The following is a 22,628-nucleotide window of genomic DNA, read 5'->3' as shown; positions in this document are numbered from 1 at the left end:
CTTGCCAGGAGTCCAGATTAAATTGAAGGCTGGATATATGAATCCCCCTTGAGAGCCAAGCTGCTTTATCTTGTGCCTTTTTCTGGAGAATCCCATCAACTGATCCCCAGATAGAACAAGAAAAACAACAGATGGAATGCTTATCTGGAGGGTACACCAGGCCTACATGCCTGAAAGGAAATCACATAGAAAGCAATCAAGATCTGTTGTCTCATGTTCAAAGTACAGCCATGAAACAATGGACATAAAATGCCGGAAAACAGAGTGCAGTTGATAGTTAAGAAAGACTTCCAAGTAGTAACAGCAGCTTAACAATGGAATGAGTGAATCAGAGAGGTGATGAGTTGCCTTTTATGGGGTGTATTCAAGGGGAGGTTTTATTTCTTTATTTACTAGATTTATAAGGCCACCCAACTCAAACAACGTGACTCTGGGTGGGGTACCACCCCAGAAAACAAATCATAAACTCAAAACCCCATATAACATTACAAAATATAGAATATATAAATATAGACAAAATAGAAACAAAATATAAAATGGTGACCAAGCACCATAACAGAACCCCCCAAAGGGGACTCCACTCAACTGGCCCCTAATGCCTTGGGGAAAAGCCAGGGCTTAACATCTTTTCTAAATGTGGGCAGAGTTGAGTCCAGAGAACAGGGGTAACTGAAGAAAAGACACACTTCCTAGGACCCATAGTAAAGGTAAAGGTTTCCCTTGACGTAAAGTCCAGTCGTGTCCGACTCTAGGGGGCGGTGCTCATCTCCGTTTCAAAGCCTTGGAGCCGGCGTTGTCCATAGGACACTTCCGGGTCATGTGGCCAGTATGACTCACGGAACGCCGTTACCTTCCCGCCGAAGCGGTACCAATTAATCTACTCACATTTGCATGTTTTCGAACTGCTTGGTGTGCAGAAGCTGGGACGAGCAACGGGAGCTCACCCCGCCGCGCGGTTTCGAACCGCCGACCTTCCGATCGACAGCTCAGCGGTTTAACCCGCAGCGCCACCGCGTCCCTGTTCCTAGGACCCATAAGGTGACATTAAAAGAAGAAACCTGGAGCAGGGAGAAGGCAGTTTGTCAAGTAACCTGGTCCTATGCCATTAGGGCTTTTTAAACACTCATTTTTCTGGGATGTTTTGTTTTGTTTTGTTTTGTTTTGTTTTGAAAGCCTTAGATGATCCTTTCCTAGCTAGGATTCTGTGCCATGCTCTGAGGGGGTCATTAAAAAGGCTTATGGAGTGAAATAGCACTAGAGGTGATCTGCCTTGGTGCAGCATAAACCTGCTATGCTCAGAAGGCCCTGGAGGTGTCATATGGCAGTGTTTGAGACAGCGACTAGCAAGCTAGTGGATCCTCTTGCACCTTCTCTGTCTCTGAAATTCCCAGAAGCTCAGGTTGTTCTGGGACAGCTCAAGAGGGTGAAGTGATCCAGATACCCAGCTGAGTCAATTGCTATGAACCGACCTCCTAGGGTTTCGATGCTAATGCCGAGCTTTGAGCACAAAGATGGTGTTTTAGAGGTTGCCATCACCAACTCAGCTAAAAATCATAATTACATGTTTTTAATATTTAATACATTTCTGCCTTCTCTTTAGCCCCAATGCTTCCTGGAATGACTCACAAGGAACAGCAGCAGGATATTCCCTACCTTCAGGGTTACAGCCTAGAAGATCTGATACACAAAAAAGGAACAGGGAGGGAGAATTAAAAAAAGAAAAGAAAAATCAAGTTGTTTTTCTTAAAGTTCTTCTAAAGTTCTTGGAGGAAACAGTCTGAATAGCCTGATGGGACAGTTACTGCTAGATGAAGGCTGAACATCATCCAAAGATAGCAGGTCTCACTGCAGGGAAGGGTGGGGGGTGGGAACACCTTGCCTTCTTTTCCCCAGCCCTCTCTGCTTGGCCTTCTGTAGAGTAAAAATCTTACTGCTTTCAGCTAGAAATAAGTAAGGTTGCCCAACTTGCAAATACTGAGAAGAAAAGCACAGTAACATTTAAAGAGTCATCCTGTTAAACATTAAAACAATGACATGCTAAATGCAATTATCTAAGGTCACTTGAGAACTTGAGTGTATCTCAAGCTTTTTTTCCCACTCTGGCAACTGAGATAGGGAGGGATTAGTTGCAGCTTTGGAGGGAGTTCCTGGATTATTGGGTAGATCACAATGTTATTTAATAACTAGTGCTTCAACTATAGGTAGTCCTCACTTAATGACCACAACTGGGACTGGAATTTCAGCTGCTAGTGGTCATTAAGTGAATCTGACCTGATTTTATGACCTTTTTTACAGTGGTTGTTATGTGAACCACATTGTTTTAAGCAAACCACATGGTTGTTAAGTGAATCACATGGTTCCCCATTGTTTTTGCTCGCCAGAAGCCAGCTGGAAAGGTTGAAAATGGGGATCATGTGACCAGGGGACACTGTGACAGTCATAAATGCGAACTGATTGCCAGGCGCCCAAACCATGATCACATGACTACAGGGTTGCTGCAACAATCATAAGTGTGAGGACTGGTTGTAAGTTGGTTTTTCCAGCACTGTCATAAGTCCAATCCATCACTAAATGAATGGTTGTTAAGTGAGGACTATCTGTAGTTGTATATAGGTCTAACGAAGTAAGAAATAAATGGAAAAAAAAGTATTACAACAGGGGTGTCTGCAGAGTATAGTCAAAAAAGTCAGGAAGGCAGCTGTGATGGTGTGATTGAAGCTCCCCTTGATTTTTACATGCTATGCTCATAAAAAACAGGCAAAGCTTTGATTGCATTGTCACAACTGCCATTTTGTCTTTTTTGACCATATCTTACCACTAGTTTTGGCCTGAGCCATCTGGAAATCATTAGGATTCTTCTTGTAAGTTTTATATCGCTGCATTTGTCATTGACTGAGAGCTAGTAGTCCTCATCCTTGTAAAAAATACTGTGAAAATTGGCCTATTTTAAGTGTGCTGTTTTTTGAGTGGGTGGGTGGGACAGCTATTCATTACTGACTGCCTGTTTTGTTGTTATTACTCTTTTTTTATTTTTTCTTTTACTACCCCATCACTTCTGATCTTTCCTCTGTGTATAGTTCTTGCTTTAGAAGCAGTTCTCTGCAGATTTACACTTTCGTTTCCTTTCTGTACACTGTTGCACTTCGTAGGATTTTTTTTTTCCCACCATGGCGTGGTTATTTTAATTATGCACTCTTCATTTTAATTATGCGCTCTTTTATTATGGTGCTTGCTAATTGTTCAATTATCACTCTGTTCCTGCAATGTTTTGCCAATGCACGGCAGATTCAACGTGTTAGAAAAATGTCCCCATTTCTACCCCTCTGCAAAAAAAGAGCCACAAAGATGCGCTATTATGTGCTGCTTCCTAGATTTTAAGAAAGGATGAACGTGTTCCCCATTTTCAAGGGAAGATATGGCCACTGCTACAGGTTTTTCATGAGCTTTCTGGTGTAACTCAGATTCTTGACGATAAGCTAGATCAATAGAGGTTGCAAATGTATGTCAGCAACGAAGTAGATGATACGCTAATTTATCTGAGATAAACCAAGAGACAAAAACGGAAAGCGATTGCTTCCAATGTACACTGTGTGTTCTCCTTAGCAATGTAAGTGAAAAGCATGGTCCGTGGTTCAGAGGTCTGAATGCTTGCTGATGGAGCTTATGGGCAAGTCATGGCTGATTTGTGTAGCACTTTCCTTTGGATATGTTGAAGGTGAGCAACAACCTTCAGAGTGGTGGAAGAAAAAAGAATCAGAGCTGTCCCTTGGCATCTGCTGAGAGATCAGCCATCTTTTGACCTTTCCAGATTTCACCTAGAGGTGCCTGCAGAGAGGCAAAGGGGGCGTAAGTGTTGCAACTGGCATGGCAACATCACAGCTCAAACTTCACCCCTTATGTCCCTCTGTGTAGGTTGGTGGCAAAAGGATGAAACTAGCATTGTGACACTGCAATCATTTCAGTGTCATTAAGTTTAGGAATGGACGCGTGTTGAAAACTTTGCTGCTAATTTGAGCCCACCTGTTCTTACAGTCAGGAATCACGCTGAGACGAGGAATACGTCTCTAGTGTTTATTACTGCTACATAAGACAGAAAATCCTAACAAGCTGAAGAAGCGTGGGAAAAACCCAGACAGATAAACCCCAAAAGTCAAGGTGGGTCTGATCTGTGTCTCTTTGAATGGCTGCTTAATTCCTCAGTACTACGCATGCGTTTCCCCCCCTGGATAAAGGCCCCTTCCAGCTCACCATCAGTACTCATGACAGGCAGGTATTTAACTTAACAGATTAATTAAAACCTTTGCTAATAGAATTCCTGACAAAGAATCAGACTTGGCCCACAAAAATCTTCTTAGATGCAGGATGATTAATTAAGGAATTCGGAGGAATGGGGGACTTCATTTTGGCTTGATGAGTACCTTCAATGGGAATAGAAGATGGCCAAAGCTTGTTGTTGTGTTAATGAGTCAAAGTCTGCGTGTACTTCTCTGGGTGTGTCTCTTTTTTTAAACACAATTTCTGGCATTGTTATATTCAACTTGGAGTGATACCAACACCAATTTTACATTTTGCTGCCCATGCAGGGACCACCAATTATTTTGAAGAATTCCTGATTTTTTAAAGGGTTTACTTGCAAGATAATTATGTTTATTAATTTGGAGCAACAGTGTGAGCAGTATACCCCATCACCTAGTAAAATAAAAAGACTGCTGATTATGAATAAAGCAGGTCCCCAGTTTAAGAATGAGTTCTGTTCCTAAGCCTGTCCTTAGGTCAAATTTGTATGCAAGTCAGAACAGTTATTTAGCATCAGTTAGTCAAATGTTAAGGGACGCGGTGGCGCTGTGGGTTAAACTGCTGAGCTGCTGAGCTTGCCGATCGGAAGGTCTGTGGTTTGAATCCGTGTGATGGGGTGAGCTCCCATTGCTAGTCCCAGCTCCTGCCAACCTAGCAGTTCAAAAACATGCATGTGTGAGTAGATTAATAGGCACCGCTTCGGCGGGCAGGTAACAGCATTCCGTTCAGTCATGCCGGCCACATGACCACGGAAGTGTCTACGGACAAACGCCGGCTCTTCAGCTTTGAAACGGAGATGAGCGCCGCCCCCTAGAGTCAGACACGGCTGGACTTAATGTCAAGGGAAACCTTTACCTTTACCTTTACCTTAGTCAAATGTTAGTATATAGCATATACTTTACCTTTCTTTGCCTATAAGACACTTAAGAAATACTTCCAAATACACTACAACATCTTAAACATAATAATACACAAAGTAGCATTGTGTATTTAACCTGAAGCATTGTACTTAACTCGAATTTTAAATATAATAGTCTTTATGACAGTCTGGTCTTAACTAAGAGTTGTCTGTAAACTGGGATGTTCTTAAACCATGGACCTGATGTACTATAAACCAGAAAGAAAGAAATGGGAACTGGCTAGAAAATGGACCTTTTGTCAGTTATTTCACTGCAGAAAATTCCTGCATTAGCTGAGATGGTGGGAAAGATGAAGAGAATTCACCCCCCCCACCTGAAATTGTAATAATATTGAAAAAGGTCACCATCCTATATAGTACAAAAAGTTTGTGTACATGTGTCAATTAGAAGAACTGTTATTAATCAGATTTTGAACGTTTCCATCTGTTTCTTGTGAGATTCTCTTTTGTTAGGTTTCTCATTTTTGAATGTATGGTGCTTTTTAGATTTAAGATAGAAATGTTATCTGTTGGCTGATAACATTTGGGTTTACAGCACAGAGTAGTGGGACGGGTTGGACCAGATTTGACTCTTCACTTGACCTGGCTGATTCTGGGAGAGGCACTCTCATCCCTGTCTACGTCATATGGTTGTAGAACTAAAACTGAGGGAGTCTCCCTTTATAAACCATTCCGAGCATTCAGAGGAAAAGTAGGATCAGTTAGCCCTGTGAGGTAGTCCAGACAAGAAGCATGACCAGGAGTACTAGTTCTATCTTTATTGTAAGGCTAACAGAATCTTGCAGGACTGAAAGTATTTCTCCCCTCCTTTCCTTTTACTCTCTGGAAAACTAGGGAGGGTCCCTTCTGAAATGTTTCCCATGCCTGCCCTCCTCCTGTGGGCCGAGACATCTTTTTTTTACACACTGGTTGTCCAGTCTGCTCTGCGGCTCTCCCTCCTTCTCCCAAGGTCATTCCCACATACCATTACAGGGTCTAAATGCAGCAAATAAATGTTTGTGTGTGGAAAGCTGTATTTGTGCATTGCATTAACCAACACTGAGGTTTGTTCAGTTTGGGGATAGTATGTATGTATGTATGTATTTATTTATATTTCAAATTTCTGTCACTGCCCATCTCCCCCAAGGGGGGACTCTGGGCGGTTTACAACACAATAACAAATTAAAAGCATAAAACATAAATTACAATACAAATATCAATTATAAATAGATAAATATATGACCCTTGTGGTGAAAAGCTCTCATTCAATAGGGAGGGCACTACGGTGCCAACCACCCCCAGGAAGAGTTATTGCCTTTCCCATCCCAAGCAAGGCAGCAGAACCAGGTTTTTAAATTCTTCTGGAAGTCTGAGAGCGAAGACACCCGCCTCATCTCTGGGGGCAAGATATTCAAAAGGGCAGGCACCACTGCAGAGAAGGCCCACCTCCTGGACCCCGCTAGATGAAATTCCTTTGTTGATGGGGTCCGTAGTATGCCCTCTCTGCTTGACTGGGTGGGACAGGTCGATGTTATGGTGATGTTCTTATGTTCTTCATATGATGTATGTTCTTCATATGATCCTAGCTGCTGTGGATTGCACGCCAGGCTTTAATGGCTGGTGTGCATCCCTTAAGGCTTATGTTGAGTTGCAACTTTTAATGAGACAAAGTGGGGAATGTATTAAATTAAGGGACAGAGAATAATGTCATTAGTTATATTTAGTTTTAATTATGTTTCAGCATAAAGGAAACTGAATTTAGCTTTTGTCTTAGTCCAATCTATTACCTTTAGAAGTAAGACTCCTGCTAATACAGGAACCAAGCCAATTATTCTGTAAATCTGGCCAACCTGAAGTGTGAACTGAGTTTCTCTGTCTGTTTCTCTGTGGCAGCTTTGTATTTAGACTTTAAAAATGGGGAGAAATGGTCAGAACTTGGATGAAGGATCCAGAATGCTGTGATTGTATCATCAGCTTGGCAGTTCTTTCTGTCCCTTTTTTTTTAGCAGTAATTTGGTGCTGGCAGAACATAGCAGTCAATCTTTTTTTTTCCCCCTCTTACACCTGCTTGCTGGATAAAACAGCGAGAACAATAATATCTGTCCTTTAGTTAAGAAGTAGCATACATCAATGAAAGAAGCCCATATGACTTTCAGGGAGTTTCTGGGTCAAGACAGTTTCAAATCTTTGATCGTTGGGGAACTCCTACCTGAAGAAAGAAACCATAGTATCTCCCTGTGGAATTTCACAGGAAATTAGTATGAGGGATATCCTCCAGAGCCACCCCAAATTCAACTACAGAGAGGGAAAAATATAGGAGGAGGAACTAGGCAACATCCAGAAGATAATTGGCACATCACTTTAGAAGAGCAGAACAGTTACTCAGGAAGGAGAGGAACCCAAGTTCCTCCAGATATTGTGGGACCTCAAATCCATCAGCCTTAATCAGCAAGGTTGGATGATGTGTACTATAGTTGAAAAACATTGGAGTTGTCCAAAATCTCTACCCCTCTAATACACATTTTAAAGACCAGCCTGGTAGATGATTAGAATAGTATTGAAACAATTGAGACAGAATTACTCTAGTCAAAAGGCAGGATGCTGGGCAGAAGAAGACTCCCCCCTCCCCAAAGAAACCCCCCACTATGGACAGCTTACCTATGTTGAAGTAAGACACCTATATGCCTTACCATCAGAAAAGGGCCTTTCGTAAAGTCATTAAATCCAGAGAATAAGATTACCTAACGGTAGCCTGTAGCATTGGCTTTAAGCACCCATTTCATTGCCAATTACCCAGGAATAATGACAGAATACAGAGATTGCTTATAGGTGTGGGCAATGACAGTAATTTCATGGAAAACTAAAATCTGGGATAAATACATTTGGGATGAGTAATTGCTTCAGTCTATTCCCACTCAACTAGTCTCCTCCAATCCCTTCACTGACATGGACATTTTGAAAGTTGTAACTGGGCTGAAATAATAAGAGCATTATCACATGTATATTTTAATTGGATGTCTGTCTTATTCTAGAGAGTTCTCATATTAACCTATCACATCAAATGGTCACACTTAGTCATGCAAACAATCTTGATGGCTGATTGGTTTGAGCTTTTGTGAGTTAGGGCCCATTTTCATAGAATGCATGAAATGTTAGTCTCCATTGACTAAAAGAAGGAAATATAAACAGTGCTGTCCAAAAAGTCTCAGCTGCAAGACATCCACTCTCTGACAATTTCTTGCAAGGCTCAGAAGTATATAAAATAAGTACTGGAAATCTTTGCAATCATCACAATATGATGGACCAGCATTTCTAGCTTTGCTATAGTGATTTGGCACTTCTAGGAGGAAAGAAAAGTCCAGTCTGCTTGGAGGTCTCAACTAATGTACACACATTCAGGGACTAATTCTAGTCAAGGAACTGCATTCTGAAATCTTCCTTTGTCAAGGAATGATAATAGTTAGGTTAATAAAAGGGAAGCTCTGGAAAACCAATATATTTTCCAAGTATGGTTTCTGAATTTTGATGTCTGATTGATGCTTTTCCATAGAGACCGATATACAGTACTTGTCTTATGTCAATGTCAACAGCAGATGGACAGTTGGCAAGTGATGGTATCAGATAGGAGAGGCCGTATAGCTTTTCTCTGTTATATGTTTATGTGTATGAGCACATATGGAGGATAGGTTTTATTTGCCTTTCATTCCCATTGGTATTTTCCCCCCTAAGGATTGGAGAAGTGGAAGGAAAAATGCTAAAAATAAGTATTAATTATCTCATTGTTCTTATTAATAATATTCTTAGAACTATCAGTATATAAAATGCTTTCTAAACTCTTTTTTCATCAGTCCTTTGTTTTAGCAAAGTGTTGAGATTTATTAGTGGATTCTAATTTTGTGCCTTTTCTCTACAACAGTCTCTTGGATATTTTGGGGTGTTTGTAATTTAGTAATCCAGATTTCAGAGAACAGTGTTCAAAAAACAGCTTCTCTTTGTGTGTGCATGTATTGCTATTTATAATTCATTGTGGTATCCTTTTAGGTTGGCAAAACTCATTCTGGTCATTGGAAGCTGTAACCATTGGCAAGGTTATTATGATTTAATAAAACTGTTGAAAATTGGGAAGGACCAAATCAAGTGGGTTCCAAATGGTGTAAACATTTGGGAGATCCAGCTTGATATATCTAAATCTGTGTCTGCTTCTATATCATCTACAGACACAGACACACAGACACACACACACATGTGTTGTCTCCTTCTGAGCTAATCTGTATCCATGTCACACTATCTAATCTGTGAATAGCCAATTATTCTATTCATTTCTCATTTCTGATTAACAGTAAATTAGTCTAATAACACTTACTGTTCTATTCACTGATTGTCAAGGGAAGATTTGAGGGGAAAATAGCTTTTAAGTCTTTCCAGCTGTAATTGTTGAAGTTGTCTAAAGTTATGATTTTTGAGTCTAATTGCTTGTGAAGCTCTCCTGCTTCCTGATGTATCCCATCTACCTTAGTCTTTTCAAATACAACTTCTTGATGTAGTTCTTTGCGCCTCACCTCCCTCATTTGCTGAGAACCCTTGATAGCAATCTGATCTGAAGGTTGATTACAAATGGGCTTTGAAGATGCATGGCAGAAAAAACTGTTGTCTCTATAAATATGTAATACACTCATGGCATATGGTACCAAGGACAGAAATTATACTTCGTACTTTTATGACATTGGTGGGAAATCTTTTTCCTGCCAAGAGTTATAGTTTCGTGGGGATACTAGCATGGAGCCACATGCTGGCATTTGGTGAAGCCAGAATTAAAAGTACTTTCGGCCATTTTATCCCTCCCTCTTCATGTGTATCTAATGAAATGAAGCTGAAGGGCAGCAACCCCTATCCCCACATTCTGGAATGATGTGCATTGGGAGTAGTATAACACTCCTAGTTCTCTGGTTTTGACAGCTTTAACCATGACTTCTTCTGGACAGCCTGTCTGGTCAGGGATTATCTAGACAAGACAAAGCACCAGATGTCAGCCTTACCAGGTGGACCAGACAGGAAACGACCAGATAAGCTAATTCTATTTTATTGTAAGGCTACATTGACAGAATCTTGCAAATCTGAAAGTACAATCCCCCCCTGACCTTAACAGTTCCCAAAATTAGGAAAGGTCTCTTCTGAGCCTCTTGCTGCACCCACTATCCAGCTCTGGACTATGCCCTCTCTTATCTGACCATTCCCTAGGCAGCATCTCTTTGCCCCATCTCCCAAGGTCTTTCCCGCATATCATTAGGCGAGATCTGGAACTTCTGGCATGCAACACGTTGTCACTGAATGATGTAGCCTATGTTCCATTGCACACTGAAGCTTTGATAGAACCACAATATTTACTTTGATTTCCATGTAATAGTTAGGGGGTCTTTTAAAGAATATTGTTAGTCCTGAATAACTGGCATATCTTTCTGCCCTTGCAGCATTCCTTTTCTTCCTCCCTCAAGTTTTCAAGGGGTCATGGGCAGCTACTAGAATATATGAACTAGTCTTTTGAGATCACTAATGGACAGTGATGAATTGCAGTAAAAGAGATGCTTCCATTCCTAATGAGAGCCAGTATTGGCCAAAGGCATCAATTCTGCCTCCCATCCCAGGCTTCAAATAGCTCCATGTAATTCTTTTCTGTTTTTTTTCCCTCAGCATCTTCCTTGTTCTTAACTCAATATCTCTACTTTTTCTCAATATCTTTCCTTGTTCTTAACTATTGTTTGTCCTCTTGTGAATATAATTCAGTTTTCTGAAAGAACAGAATTTCCTCCCAAAGGAATAAGCTTGCCATCCAGATCCTTATAAATTGGGAGAACATTGTTTTGAGGCTAAACCTAGACCTAATGATGATACATAAAAATCTGGAGATACTCATCAGTGCTACTATGTTTACTCAGGTGAACACATTGAAGTTTATTGCTGCAGCAGCAGCTTGGGCATATGGTACCATAAAGATGTTATGACTTAGGCAAAGCAAGAAAGATTCTTCTGGCATCTTTAAGACTCACCAGTTGACTGCAGCAGAAGCTTTTCTAGAGTCCATTTTCATTAGGTGCAAACTCAGGGGCATTCTTGAGTGAATAGGTAAAGATGTGCTGCACAACTTCTAGTAAATCTGTGGAGTGTTATCTTGTAGAAAGAAGCCATGGTTCTAAACCTGGGCAGCTTTAAAAAGGGTTTAGGCAAATGTTTAGTTTTTAGGGTTTAGTCATTGATAGCTACTAATTCTGCTGGGATACATCATCAAGACAACACAGTTGTCTTCTTGGTCTATGAAGCAACTGCTGAACCAAATAGGAGTTTTGTTTTACCTTAATTTATCATTTTCACCTGCTGAAATTTCTTAGTTGTCCTTTTTGTGGATGAATAATACTTCTCTTCTCGCCATTCAAAATCTATTTTTATAACACTTTAATGGCAGAGGAAAAGGGGCAAAGATGTACTTGCAGGCAAGCTTGAATTAAAGACAATGATGTGGATTTACAGTATATAATCCTTAGGTCACAGCTGGTGGCAGCACCTAGCCCACCTTGCTAACCTGGTTGAGAGCTCTGGATGAGATGGATTATTTGGATCCTCTCCATTTGGGTTTCAAGCTTGGGCATGGGAGGGAGACTGCAATGGTTGCTCTTGTTGATGACCTGCAATGGGACTTGGAGGGCATATTCTTGTGTCCCCTCTGGTCTTGCTAGAACTTTCAGTGGTGCCCAATACTATCAATAATAGTTTCCTTCTGGGTGACCTGCATAAGTTGGAAACTGTTTTATAGTGCTTCCATTCCTTCTTGAGTGAGCTGTTCGGATCAGTGTGCTTGGAGGAGGAGAGGCCAAGCTCTTGAGGATTTCAGAGTGGGATGTTGCAGGGCACGGCTCTCTCTCCCTCATTTTGTTTAACATCTATTATGAAATTGCTGAGAAAAGTGATCTCTTGGTTTGGAGTTAGGCATCATAAATATACTGATGATGTCCAACTTTGCATCTTGACCACAGGTTGAGCAGGAGATATGCTTATGCAGTGCCTGAAGTCTGGGAGGAACTGGATGGGGCAAAACAGTTTGTGTTTGAATCTCATCAAGATGAATGGCTATTGGTTCAGAAACCTGCTGGTACATTCATCCCATCTACAGCTCTTGATGGAGTAGCACTTCCCCAAAAGTGCTGGTGTGTAACCTGGGAGACTCATGGCTCCTGCTGGAGCAGCAGGTAGAAGTCCTGGGCAGGACAGCCTTTGGCTAGCATCAGTGGGTTCACCAGTTGTTCACTTTCTGGACCAGGAGGCACCAAAGAAAATGACTTTCACCCTTATCATCTCTCAGCTAGGTTACTACAATTAGTAGGGCTGCCCTTGAAGATGACTCAGAAGTGGCAGCTGGTGCAAAATATCCAAAATGTCTTCTTGGTGATTGTCAGCAGTTAGTTTAGCAAAATAGCAACAATACTGCAGGAGCTACATTGGCTTCCAGTAGGCTTCTGGGCCCAATTCAAGGTGCTGGTGATGATCTATAAAGCCTTTTATGGCTTGGGCCTTTCTTAGTTTCCAGAATAACATCTTCAGATAGGATCCACTTGCCGTACATGAACTAGTAGGGAGAGTATGTGCCAAATCCTCACTCTGAAAGAAATCAGGGTTTTGGGATCCAGAGAATGAACCTTCTTTTGCAACAGCTTGCCCTTTAAGCTGAGACTTGCCCCTATTCTGATATCTTTCTATAAAATGGTGAAGACAGGAGGACCTTTAGATAGCAAAATCAGCCCATTGGTAGCCATCACTGTTACTGCAGTTTTTATTGATAGCTGTATTGTACTGTTTTATGGTTTTTAGCTACCTGTTATTTTGGTACATTTCATTATAGTTTATTTCTATTGCATTTATTGTAAACTGCCTCAAGTTCCAAGAAGAGGTGGCATACAAAATAATTTTGAAAAAAAAATTGATTCAGGATCAAATATTGTTGTCTGCCGCCCACAGTCACCTTGTGTGAGATGGGTGGCCATATACATGTGAGAAACAAATGAACAAGCAAACAAATAAGGATTAGGATGGGAGGCCCCCAGAAAAAAGTAGAAAAACTATTCCAGAAGAAGTCATTTGCAAGCCCTTTTGTATTGTTGGGGAGAAAAGTCCGTGGACATATCCCTGCAGTCGTTAAGAGTTGAACCTAACACCCAGAAGTATTTACCTTTACAGACTTTTAACACAAGAATTATATGTTCTCCAAGACTAACAATTCTGAGATGATTTAACTCTCCTGGAGTATTATCAAGTGCAGCTCCCTGTCAAATTCATATAACAGTCCAGCCTAGATTTTTTTTTTTAATCCTCATTGGCAGTTTGCTGCAGCAAATGCAGACATCAGAAATGCTAATCAGGGAAAACTGACAGTAATTCAAATTCATTTTCATTTGGCACTTTTTTCTTGTCCTGCTGCTCTTAATTATAGCTCTCTCTGCCCTGCACAGGTTAGAACTGCCTGGAGTTGGTAATCAGCTGACTGCCACTGCGTCAAATTTCCTGGTTTCTTACTTTGAAATGGATCAATCCCCTGTCAATGCATAACATTTTCATTTCACTCTTTTGTTCCGCTCCCTTATTTGCTGCAGTTATAACTATCCCCTCCCTAGTAGCAAGAGGATAGGCAGAGTTTCATGGAAGAAATGTAAATGGCAACTACAAATTGGTCATCCTTTATGAGAAGAAAGAACACATTTTTTAAAAAAAGGGTACAAAACTGTCAGTTAATTCAGAGCCTAACTATCAAAAGAGTCAAGCTAACAGGGGCAAAGAAGAAGTGTAACTGCTTTTTATTTGGTAGATATTAATTACTTCAGATAATGAAATGCTCTCTGCATAGAAAATCTGTGCCCTCACCCCAAAGCACTCAGGATTGCAATGGACAGGCAGTATGTTCGCCTGCCCTCCTAAGGTCCTGCTATATAAAGGGAATCTTTTGTTCTGTAAACACTCATTATGTCCCATTAGTATCCATATTTGGGGCTCCAGGCACAATGCTCACGCGGTTGTTAAGGAAGATGAAAGGCAATAAGAAGGAACAATAAACAATCAGTCCACAGTGTTAGGCCTATTCATTTGGTGAGCTTGTGATGAAATCCCCGAAGATTTGGCTTTGAAATGCAAGAGAGGGAGAAAGGCACTGGAGATCAATCTTCTCATTATCTGCCATGTTAGTGGGTCTTGCTAGACCCAGCTTAGCCTGGTATCCCCCATAGAATCAAATATTATTTGTATTGTAAACAGCCAGAGTCCCTCCAGTTGGAGGAGATGGGCAGTGACAAATTTGATAAATAAATAATAATGGCATATTATAATGAAAGATTAGAGCAAAAAGTCAGAAGGGGAGCTCAGTGGATGTTGAACCTTCTTGCATGTAATGCTCTCACTTCTTCAACCAGCTCATCTGTGTAGTTTCTTGGGTCATATACTGCCATTTATTAAGGCAATTCCTGTGTACAAGTGGAATTTGTAATAAAACGGTGGGGTGAGTAGAGATATTCCCCCATCACCACATAGGAGAAGTTGTACAGGGGAGCCTGCCAGCTTTCCTGAATGTATTCTTTGGAAGAGAAATGTTTACTGCTATGGCATCTATTTATTTTGTTGAAGGGTGCTGTGGAAGCTGGAAGAAAAAGTCAGAATCTATAGCTGTAATGTCACTGAAAGGTTTTTTCAGGCAATGGGAGATCCAAAAACCAGTAGATGGGGCATGTTATTTCTCAGAGGAGAGCTACTAACTGGGTACAAAGAGAACTGCTTTCTTCTATGGGTTATCGGCAGTATCTGGAATTCACAATGATAATGTCTTTCAATATGGATGAAGATTAATGGTCTTGCCTTGTACCCCCGACTTGCTAATCTTCCAACGGTAGAAAAAGTCATCATTTTTTTTTAATGTTGCTGACAGCATGACATCTTAACACAGAATCTTTAACAAAAAGAATCACTTCTTAAATTTAAAAAGTAAGGACGCTTGAGAGATTGACAAATGTTCTGAATTGTGGTATGAAAGATTATGACATTGCTGATGAGAACATGGTTAAGTTTTGCATTCTTGAATGAGATCACATGAGGTTTCAGGGATGTCATTGCTAAAATCTTAGGTGCTTTGGTCATTTCACAAGATTTTGGCTGTTGTTTTTTTAGTGGCACTTATGCCTAGGAAGCTTGTCAACCTCTTGTTTTATATTAAACAATAGATTAGCAGCCAAATACTGTTAACTATTGTAACGAGAATGGGTCTCACTCCTCCTTTGTCATTAAGAAATAAGGTGATTCATTTTCATTTTCATTTTCACTTTCAATTCTTTTCTGCTTATTGCATTGGAAACATAAAATCCTTTGAGCATCCTTGTTACGTGAGCCTCTTAAATTTTGAAGGCATGCTATATCTAAGAATAGCCCAGAGGAATACACATTAATGCTGAGCCCTCCCAGTCAGCTGTGAAGAACTTCTAGAATTTAATTGTAAAAGCCAGATGATGCAAAGTGTTTGATCCGCTTTTTGTGTGCTGCTAAAGAGTATGTCTTGTTTAGCATGGACTTTTCTGACCCAGTTAGGCTGAACAGTCTCAGCAACCCTGCTGGTTCTTTCCAGAAATCAGAATATTTTTTCTGATGGAATCAAATGCTTCTGTATGAAGCTCAACGACTGAACAAGTAGAAATGGCAAAGACCTATTAACAAGGTAATTAAGCCAGAAATGATTCCTTCTGGCTTTGCTGTTTTGCCATGCTTGCTTTATATTTCCACAACTTCTGTCCCATCCCATCCCTGGCAGTTGTTGTCTTTGTTGAGATTGAGAGAGAGAGGGGGAAAAAAAATCAAAACATTAATTTAAGCTGTCACAACGTAGAGGGCTGTCAGTCACCTAAAGAATTATCTTTATGGCTTAGAATTGAGACAAGCTAAGAGACAGAAAACTAAAGTGACTTGCTAAACAGGATCCCAGTTTCTGGGAAATCTAATGTATTGCCATGACAATTTTGATAAACAGAAGGCCCCCTTCCCTTTTTTTCTCTCTAAACACCATCACTTTCTTATTCAGTTTGCACAGAGTATGTCAACCAGTTCTATTGTCAGTTTGAAAGACACAGAGAATGGAGGAGAGGAATCTTATTTTTAATTATTTATTTGGATTTTTAAGATCCCAAATCACAACAACTTCAGTTGAAGGCTGGTGTACATTTCTTGTATGCCTGCACCCCCACTTTTCTGAGTGGTTCCCTTCAGTAAGGGCCTTAGCAACCAGCCTCCCTGACCCCTTATGTCTCTTTGAGTTCCTTTGAGTTCCAAAATCTGTTGAATGATTTCTTGTGAAAGTTTTAAATTAGAAAATGTGTCCTGGTGGTTGCTTTTATGCTCAAATTGCTTTTTGAGTTGGATGGGGACTGTTAAAAGGTACTTGCAGTTTTCTCTGTGGATACTTCGAAGAAATAGACACTCTCTTAAAAACAAATCTGTTCACTGTATGTCGAGAGGATATATTCCCATCCCAGCCTTGTTAAAAACATACAATAGTCAGTTATCTGCAATCAGTAAGTTGGAGTTTCTCCACCATGTTAAAAATATTGATGCTGGTGTTTTCCTCCAGGAGACTTGTCTGGCATCAACACCATAGTCCTTTAAGTATCATGAGAAAACTTTCTTATTTTGCCTAGTGAGAACTAGGCAATTATATTTACATAGGCTTAACTTGCTCAAAGATTACTACATTTTGGGGGAGAGATTTTGCAGTCATTGGAGGAAATGACTGGCCAGAAAGAATTTATCTCTGTCTTGCTCTTGTATTAATAGAAGAAAATCATATATGCTGTATGTCACTGGTCTTTCATGAAAGAAGTAGAGGGATACAGACCATGTGCAATATAGTGGTTTTGGAAAGACTGACTTCAAATATTAAAACATTGAGGAATTTAGACTATAAGGACTTCTTTGTTAATATTTGATGTCTGTATCTTATTTTATAACTATCATTCTTTGGGGGACCTCTGGCACTCCTGTTTTGGAAGAATGTTTAGTGAAGGGCAGTTCCCCCCCCCCCCCCTACTGATTGTACTGTAAATATTAAATAAAAACTATTTTGTTATTTTAGGACTATCAGAGTACATTATTGGCAAAGCTCAAATAATGGGGTACTAGGAAAAATGACAGGATAAAGGTGTATCCAAAATTCATTCATTGCATGCATATTTAATGCTCTGTACTTTTAATTTATTTATACAATTTATAGGTCACCTGATTTCCAACAACTCTTGGCGGCTTAAAGCTAAATGACATTAAAGATGGTTCTGCAAACCATGCTTTCCTGTGTGTATGTATATGTATATGTATATGTAGTGCACTAGATTGTTATGGCATATTGTTGCACTTACTGTTGTAAGCTTTGAATGAACAAATATCACATATTTGTTCCATAACAAATTCTTGGCGGCAGACCCCAACTATCTATGCCCAGTGCCAGAGTTTTCTTACTGTAGATCTCTGCAGCCTCTCATGAGAAAGGCATGGTTTACTTTGAGTAAGGATGGATGACCCATGGCTGGCAGGCTGTGTGTGGCACCCAAACACTCTTTTGCACCCATCAAAGTAATCGTGGTCCACATTTTCAAACTCATTTGAGAAAAGAGGCATTTTAAACCTTGTAGATGTTTAAAGCAAGGTGCACTTTTCCTCCCTTTAAAAATTCACAGCTGCTTTCTACAGACTGGGTCAATTCTCTCCATTTGTGAGTTAAAGGTCAAAAATACCTCTCACATGGACCAAAACCATTGGCCTGTGTCCATTCTGCTGATGTCAGGTCACCACCACTATATTCCTCGCAATTTTTAGAGGCTAAAAAGTGTGTGTGTGTGCAATTTAGTGCAATCCCTAGCCTCAAGGAAGTTGGCTGCTCTTGCTTTAACATGTTTAGTTGCTGAATTCAGAGCCATTGAATGCAAATTCCTATCCAGTTCATTGGGAACTCTCCATGGTCCTGAACAGCATGATCCACTGTGTGGTTTGGTGTCAGGTGGCTTTTGGGACCCATGGCTACATTTGGAAATGGCTGCTGGGGGAGTCTTGCCTATTCACAAATGGCTACCTTGCTGTATGTGGCCATCCATCTTTCCAATCGGCAACAGTGACATGTTAGTGGCTTTCGGAACCATGTTCCCTATTGTTGCTATCATTGAAAACTGCATTTCGTAAGATCCCACAGACTGGGCTCACATTGCATCCCACCTCTTAAGTAATGCTGTCTAAGGGGCCTAGAAAGCTGGTCTTTTCTGTCCCCAAGCTTGTGGTCTAGAACAGCATCTTCCCCAGACACTTGAACAGCCCCTTATCCTGCTATCTTTTGAACAGTATTTGAAGACCTGACTTTTCCCCCAGGATCTGGGAGAGGTTGAGGGGCTTATCTATCTGGACTGAGCTATGTCGAGTTTGTTCATGGTGCATGCCTTTCCCCCTGTTATAATCTCTCTCTCTCTGTTGTTTTTGGTATAATGTCCTGCAGCTTTGTTCCTAATTAGTTTACCACCAAGATTCACTGTTGAGTTGGGCAGCTGTAGAAATCTAAATAAATAAATACCTCATGCTCATTGCTAGGTATTGTGGGATTACAACCAAAGGATGGAATTAACAAGGAAGCCAATTTTGGCTAATATTTTGGGAGAAATATCCTATAGTAAGAGCTGTTTGCCAGTGCAACAGCCTGTCTCTGGAAGAGGTGGGATTGTTGGAATAAGCTATATTATATTTTTAAGATTTTTTAATCCCACCTTTATTATTTTTATAAATAACTCAAGGCAGCAAATTTACCCAATACTCCTTCCTCCTCATATTTTCCCCACAACAACAACCTTGTGAGGTGAGTTGGCCTGAAAGAGAGTGACTGGCCCAAAGTCACCAGCTGGCTTTCATGCCTAAGGCAGTACTAGAACTCAGTTTCCTGGTTTCTAGCCTGGTGCCTTAACCACTACACCAAGCTGTCTCAGTTCTTTAGAAAGCTAAAACTTGACCATCTTCTTTCAAAACTTCAGCTGTGTTCCTCATAAATGTCACCAGACCAAGACCATCTGCATAGGAGACATGTTCTACTGAAAGGATGTAAACTGATGTTTTGTTGAAATTTCCTTTCCTACACAGTTTCTCAAGTTTTCTTTCCCTGACTTTATTTTTCTACTAGAGAATTTCTTTTAATTTTTTCTTGGTGGTATTTCCGAGCTAGCTTCCTTGGTGGTGGAAGATGAGGGTATGACTACTGTTTTCAGTGACAGATCTTTCCTTCACTGTGAAATCTTCCTGTCTCTTCACACTTCTCAATCTGAAAAAGGGGCAATGAGTAGAATTCCTTCACAAGGTGGGCCCAGGGACTCTGCAGACTGCTGGAGAGAACAGAAAAATAGGAAGCTCACATACTTCCTTTGGCTACCTTGCAAAAAAAAAAAGTGCTAGAACACCCTAGTCTCTGAAATTTCAAACAACATTTCTTTAATTAAATTGAATAATAACATGTAGGGAATTTTGTTCTGTATGATCCTAATTTCAGCAGAAGTCAAATAAACATCTGTCATGGATTCTGTAGTTGCAGAGAGGAAGTTCTGCATCAAGCAAGGGCTGAGCTAAATGGTTTTGGAGAACCCTATTCCAACCTTATTCTATGTTTGTTGGCTTGTTTATTAATGCTTTTATTTAGGGATCAGGTCAGAGGTCTGTTCTCCACCCAAACTGCTTTTGTGTACTGTAACTTGGTCAATAAGTGCTTGGAAACTTTTTTGTGGTTAGGATATGACCCTACAATCAACAAGTTTAATAAGCTACAGCACACTTAATACTTTTTCCAGTGTTTCAAAAGAATTTTATAATACTCTTTCTAATTGATGCTTCAACCACTGTTAGTTCTACTACAAATAATTCCCACCATCCTTTTACACGCTTTCACAGTGTAATGTGATGGTTTCCTTACACTATAGTTTAAGAAGTTTGATCCACCCAATTGTTTCATTGCTGTTAATATCAGTGAAAGCCATTGGTCAAAAAGAAAGACAATAAAACAAATCAAAATATTGGAAAAAAATTAGGGTAGAAACAATGGCTGTGGACTTCAAGCCTTGCTTGTTAATAAATTAAGCTCAATGGAGTGCCCCTCTCCTGTTTCAAAGGATCAAATCACACTGATAAAGTGGAGTGAGAAGGATGTGTAAAAACTGTTTTTCTTCTGAGAACATTGGGGAAATCAGACAAACATGTGAGAACAGAGCGGAGGGGGGGATAATATGCAGAAGGACTGAAGAGATACTAATATTGCCAGGTACAGCATGAGACACTTACAATTACACATGCAGTTTTTAACATCTCTAAGTGGTTGATGATTTCTACTGAGAAAATACATTCACACCTTTCTCCATAGTTTGGTTTATTTATTTGAACAATCTATGTGGCCACCCACCTCATTCGCATGACTCTGGGCAGATAAGTATACATTAAAAATCATGACAGAAGACCCCCAAATGACCACAATGAACTACATCAGGAAACAATACTTTAAACAATGGGCCAAAGCCCGTTAAAAGCATCCTTTCTCACTTAGTCAACAGTTCTGGCTTACCCAACATCCCAGCCACAGTGCCTGGAAGAAGAGCCAGGTTTTTAAGGCCTTCCTAAAGGGTAACAAAGTTGGGATCATCTGAATCTTGGGAAGGGAGTGCTGTTCCAAAGGGCAGGCCCTGTGACAGAGAAGGCACACCTCCTGGATCCCATTAGATGACACTGCTTCATAAAAGGGAACTGGAGCATGCCTGCCATGGTATATCTAGTGGGAGAAGGAGACACAATCAGGGATGGACAGTCCCTCAAATAACCTGGCCCTGCCTCATCTCATCTCCAAGCAAGCCTTCACTTTGTGCTTGTATGACAAATAATTTGGTAGAACTGTGTCCAAAGCTTGCTCTTAACAAGTTAGCTAATCCTATGTAGGGTTACAGTCAGAAGTAATCCTGAATACATCCAGTGGGGCATTTTTCTGAAGAATGCATTCAGGATTGTGCCGTATGCTACACCTAGACAGGTTAAGGAAAGCATTAACCCCTTTGAAGAAGAAAAAAGCACTTTTATTATTGCATTATTGAATTATCATCCTATATCTTCAGTGTCCCCACCCACCAATGTATTTTAAAGGGTGCACCCTTCACTCAGCACAGAAGAAATATCTCCTTTAACAGTTTAAAATCTAATAATACTGTACATTGCTAGATCCTAGTAGGACTTTGGTATTCATCATGACATAAAAGTAAAGTATACAATAAGGCCCACTGTAGGGAGATGGGAGATTTGGTGACATCATCCAGTGGGCCTGAAAACTGTTTTTCTGCTTGTGAGAATTTGGACAAGGTGGGAGGATCCTGTATGGAATTATGAATGAACTGTCAAACTTCTCCACCCTACATATTGGAAGATAGGTGGTAGTGGAGAGACCAGATCACTGAATTTTTCTGATAGAGAAAACATTGTTTGTTTTAGGGGAGAGGAAGGGCTCACCACAAATAGAGGTCCTATGTTCCATTTTTTCTTGACAGATTTAGTTTTTAGGCTCCTTGGCTAATTTCTGAATTCTGATCTCCTAGATAGTCCAGCAGACTGTGCTGATCCCATCTGGGGAGAGGAAGTTTATTGATTTGTCTCAATGGGTGAAAGCCTGTTAAATAAATAATGCTGTGCTCAAACCTGCCTTTCAATTCCTTAGACATTTTCTTCTGCAAAAGAGCATCTTCTGTTTTAAATTATTCCAACCCAAGGGAATGTTAGAAAGGAATTATACAAAGAGGGTCAACACTCTGTCCATTAGTCCAAATTTTTGAAAACTTAACACAATTAAGATCAAGTTCAGACATGGGCTAGATCAGTCTGGGGGCTGTGGAAAAAAGCATTTTGGGTAAAAAATACCCTCTATTCATCCCTGTGGGGAAGAGAGTAGCTTGGAATGCTCCCAGTTGTCCCATTCTAAGTCCTTCCTCCTGATCATGTGACCCAGGATAGGGCTGCTATTAAGGGCTTGGATTGAATTCCAGATGTCCTGCTCTGCAGACTTTCCCAGTCTTGTCTACTTTATCCTCAAGGTGATTCACAATTTATTTCCAATTTCTCTTGGGCATGTTTTTCAGTTTGCTTCCTGCCTGGCAGTGGTGGAAGAGGCTACTGTTGCTGTTCTTTGCTGCAAACCTTTCAATCTGCAGCCTCCCTGGCTTCCCAATCTGATAAAGCTTTATGGGAAAATTATTTCCTGATGTGATCCCTTGGGATTTAATACAAGGGTGGGAAGGCAGGGAGGCTGCAAACTGTCAGGGAGACAATTGGACAATGAATGATGAGACATTCATGGACACTCCTTGATGGCCTCATAACC

The sequence above is a fragment of the Candoia aspera genome, chromosome 12, assembly GCF_035149785.1.
Source record: "Candoia aspera isolate rCanAsp1 chromosome 12, rCanAsp1.hap2, whole genome shotgun sequence".
Classification (NCBI taxonomy): Eukaryota; Metazoa; Chordata; class Lepidosauria; order Squamata; family Boidae; genus Candoia; species Candoia aspera.
The sequence above is the reverse complement of the archived record's forward strand: the minus strand, read 5'-3'. Positions refer to the sequence as shown.